Source organism: Bidens hawaiensis, unplaced genomic scaffold (assembly GCF_021521415.1).
Source record: "Bidens hawaiensis isolate Kalapana, Puna unplaced genomic scaffold, B.hawaiensis_p1.1 tig00009159_1, whole genome shotgun sequence".
In the NCBI taxonomy this organism is placed as follows: domain Eukaryota; kingdom Viridiplantae; phylum Streptophyta; class Magnoliopsida; order Asterales; family Asteraceae; genus Bidens; species Bidens hawaiensis.
In genome coordinates, this window is record NW_027491673.1 from 925,995 (window position 1) to 930,667 (window position 4,673).

Sequence of the window (4,673 nt, forward strand, 5' to 3'; positions counted from 1 at the left end):
GCATCTAAATATTAGAGCTAGCCAACATATTTGGTACCAACAATGGCCCGGGGCAGCGTAGCTTTCTGGTAAAAAAAAGACACGTTGTCGAGATGCTTAAAAAGAAAATTTTGAGCTAAGCGTAATGTTATAGAACTCGCTAGATGTTGCTGTCACAGTGCATGAACACAATATCTCATTTTTTTTCAAACGGTGACTTTCATAGTTAAGTTAGTACTGCGCGGCTAAGTCGCGCCCCACTACCTCACTCAGGCCAGCTATGTTGACATGATCGGGATCCACACTGGCGTCCAAGTTTGGCTTGACGTTCCTGGTAAAACCCAGTTTGTTCACCCCGCCCGAAGACACGACAAGCTTTTAATGCACTGAAAAAATCCGGTCGAAATCAGGATTCGAATCCAAACACCCGGATCATCCAATATTCCTGATCATTCACACTATCCCGTTTACTCATCTTAAAATGAATAAAGAAATAGAAATAAAAATAAAAATTGTAGTGAAAATTGAGCCGTTAGCGCACTAGTGCCACTGCCGAGATGGAACCATTAATAACGTTAAAACAACTCTCAAGTCACACACCTTACTTTTTTGTCTCTTGTTCACTTCACTCTCACTATCCTATCGATATTAGTTTAGGGCTTCAGATCCAATCCAAACAACAGAAACCCCCGAACATTTCAACTCCCATGGAACCACTCGATTCGGACCACAATGTCGGTGAGGTTGACACGTCAGCGCCGTTTGAGTCGGTCAAGGAAACCGTCAGCCGCTTCGGTGGAGTCGGCTTCTGGAAACCACATAATAATAATAATAATAATAATAATAATAATAATAATAATAATAATAATAATAATATTAATAAGCACCACCACCATCATGCTTCTCAGGTCACCTCTTTCTCTATCTATTTGTATCTATAGTCTATACACAATGCTTTTGACTTTTATCTCGGTCAAAATTGTTTTTTGTTAACTTACTCTAGTATTTGTTTGTTGTTAAAGTGCTTCAAATTAGAGTTTTTAAGGGCCAGTTTGGTGGTTAGCTCGCTTTGAATTGGTTTACTTTTTCTCTTAAAAAGTCATACATTTGTTTTGAAAATATTTAGATGGTTAATGAATAATAATACATATTCCAAAAATAAAATAAAAGGTAAACAATAAAGTTTAAACAACCGGCTCAATTTTTAAACTAAGTTTGAATCTCAATCCGGCTGCCTTGCTTCGGTTTAAGGTTTAGGGTGTAGGTAGTTTAATTGGTTTTAAACACCTTGGTTATAATACTGGATGGCAATTGTACTCCCAATTTCAGGCCTGACGGCCCATACTCGACTCAATAATTGTCGGGTATCGGGTATACCTGTTAATTAGATAGTTAGTTAAAGATTCACTGTTAGATTTTAAATCATTTCTTACTGTAGTTGTTTTCTATAATTTATTATTCAAGAAAATTATAAAAATATATAAACTAAAATAAGTGAATTAGTAATTACTATATTATTCCGTTACCCAAGTACAAATATTTAAAAATTATTTATCGATATGTTTCGTGTAAACGGGCATTTACTTTCAGGTATTTGTCTGTATAACATTTAGACTTTTAATTTTGTGTTTACCAATTTATTCACTTCATTTCAGAATGACATTGAAGAAGAAGAATTTGATGCTGCAAAAGCAGAAGAGCAAGCTGCGCAGTTAGCAAACGATCTTGTTGTAAAAGAAAGGGAAACACTTGATGTCTTGAAAGAACTCGAAGCTACATAAACCACCATTGAAGAGTTAAAACTTAAACTGCAGACAGAATCCATTACAGTCGACCCAAAAGTCATCAATCCGGTACCAACGGAAGAAAATGACCAAAATATCGTTGACCTGAACCAGAAATCCCCAAGTGGCAGATTAATGTGCCCATCATCGTCTCCAGGTCTCATATTAATGGAGTTGAAGCAAGCTAAACTGAACTTAACAAGAACAACAAGTGATCTTGCTGACATCAGATCGACCGTTGAAACGTTTAAAACAATGATCGAGAAAGAAAGATTGGAACTCGAGAAAACCCGTCAAAGATTATCTTCAAATTGTTCGAAAGTTTCGCCCTTTGAAGAAAACGTTGACTTTCCGAGGGAGATTCAAAGGTTGACTTATGAAACAGAGGAGTTTAAGAAAGTTGGAGAGGTGGCAAAATCTGAAGTTTTAGACGCGGTGAGTCAAATTGAACAAACGAAGATGAATATAAAAACAGCTGAAATTCGTTTAATTGCAGCTAGAAAGTTGAAGGAGGCTGCGAGAGCGAGTGAAGCGCTTGCACGAGCCGAAATAAACTCAATGTCAAAAAGTCAAACTTTGACCGAACACGAAGGGGTTACGCTTTCGTTTGAAGAATACTCGTGTTTAAAACGGAAAGCTCAAGAGGTAGATGAAGCTTTAGTTACAAAAGTCAATGAGTCAATGATCAAAGTCAACGAATCTGAGTTCTCAAAGTCAGAGATGTTAACTAAGGTAGAGGAAGCAATGGAAGAAATGAAGAACAGTAAGAGAAGACGCTTTGAGCAAAGTAGAAAGTGCCAATAAGGAGAAACTGAAAGCCGAAGAAGCTTTAAGAAAATGGCGGTCAGATCATGGTCAAAAGAGAAAGTCAACCGTTCAAAACTCGACCAAGTTTAAGAATGTTTCATGTAGGACCAATAACACTCGTTTGTTGGACGTTAACAGGGCTCACTTGGGAAGTAATACACCTGGCCCGGTTTTGGGGCCCACAATGTCAATCGGGCAGATTTTGAGCCGGAAGTTGCTTTTGACCGAAGAGTATTCTGGCAAAACCGAGACAAAAAGGAAGGTTTCTTTGGCACAAATGTTGAATAAGCCTGGTAATGATGGTGGTGGTGAGAGTGGCGCGGGTGGGAAACGACGGCCAGGGAAGAGGAAGAAGTTTGGGTTCGGTAGGATTTCGTTTTTGATGACGAAGCCGAGCAAGAAGAAGAAGAAACATAGTGTAAGCTCAAGACTTTCATGTGCCACTGATTCGAGAGTTCTATCTGTTTTGATATGTATCTGGTTAGACGTGCACAAAAAAACCGGTTCCGGAACCTAACTGGTGGAACCGAACTGGAACCGGTTCCAGTTCCAACCCGGTTGGAACAATACCCGGTTTGGGTATTTTTGTACCCGAAAATCGTACCCGGTTCTCCTATTTGTATGTCAGTACCAGTTCCAACCCGGTTCCTACCCGGTTCTTAATTGGAACCGGTTCGGTTCGTACCCGGAAAAACCGGTTCCGACGGGTTTATTTTGAAGGGTCAAACAAAAGTCAAACTAGCCGTTGGAACCGGTTCCAACGGTATAGACACCAATTAGCCGTTGGAACCGGTTCCAACGGTAATATAGCCGTTGGAACCGGTTTTTGAGACAATAGATCCGTTGGAACCGGTTCCAACGGTAATATAGCCGTTGGAATCGGTTTTTGATGCCCAAACCTATATATAACTTGTTTCCATTAAAAACTAACTATTACAAACCTATATATAACTTGTTTCCTATATTTAAAAACTAACTATTACAAACATTATTAAAACATAAACGATACTAAACATAACTAAAACATAAAAAACAAAGTCCGTCGTTTTAATCCGGGAATACTTATTTTTGGGTTGTAGAGCCGGACGACTCTCCCACTTCCGTTTTTTTAGCTTCCAATCTTCTTTTCTCTTGACAATACTTATTCGTATGTTTTCGTAATGTCGAGTTGGACCCCGCTTTAAGAAACTTCGAGCAATATTTGCAACGTGCCAACTCATGTGAGTCGGTCATGAGACACAAATCGTAATGAACTCAAACATCGGGGCATCTTGTTGTTTCGATCACCATAACAACGTCATCATTGGTTGCCATTTGTTGTCGGTTTAAGGTTAATTGTGGTTTGGAGTGTGTTTTATAGTTTTGGAAGTGGTTTAACAAGTAAACAAACAAACCTTGCTATTTATAGTAAGAAAATAACCTATTTATAGTTAAAAAACCGGTTCCAACGGTCAAAAACGGCTATATAGCCGTTGGAACCGGTTCCTAATGGCTCTAATATTTAAATTTCAAAAAAAAACCGGTGGAACCGGTTTTTACGTAAAAACCGGTTCCGGTTCATACCCTACCCGGTTCTTAAAAGTTCGCATATCTGGGCATCAGTTCGGGTCGGGAACCGAACCGGTTCTTGATTGGAACCGGTGCCATTTTACAACCCGGTGTGAAAAAACCGGTTTGGAACCGGTTCGGGTTTTCCATTTGAACCCGATTTGTGCACCTCTATATCTGGTGTAAGAATTAAGATGTGTGTACTGTAGTGTTTAATTATTTTGTGTGTTTGCCCAGCCCAAATAACTGGAGCCCAGTTGTAGGCCCTAATCCCAGTCACGGCCTTTTTTAACTCTCAACTCTATTTTTCTTGCAGTTTGACTATGACCACATTTCTCATTCCCTTTCAAATCACATGTATAAACTAAACTATAAACTACAAGTACGATTAGAGGTAAAAATCATCTACTTCAGAATAATATTATTTGGTCGTTTTCCACAAATACAGGTAATCATAATTTACTTGAAAGGATCAATTAACTTTTGTTTTTGAATAGTTATAATTTAGACAAAGGATATATTTCTAAAAATCATTTTTATAATATTAACGCATGT

At 38.4% G+C, this 4,673-nt stretch overlaps 1 pseudogene across 1 annotated transcript; it reads left to right on the plus strand.

Annotated features, from left to right (window-relative positions):
* The first annotated feature begins 674 nt into the window (after positions 1–674).
* Positions 675–4,450, plus strand: LOC143531349 (WEB family protein At2g38370-like; annotated as a pseudogene). The gene is made up of 3 exons (XR_013135009.1): positions 675–845; positions 1,647–3,057; positions 4,306–4,450. The product of XR_013135009.1 is annotated as a WEB family protein At2g38370-like (transcript).
* Positions 4,451–4,673: the final 223 nt, after the last annotated feature.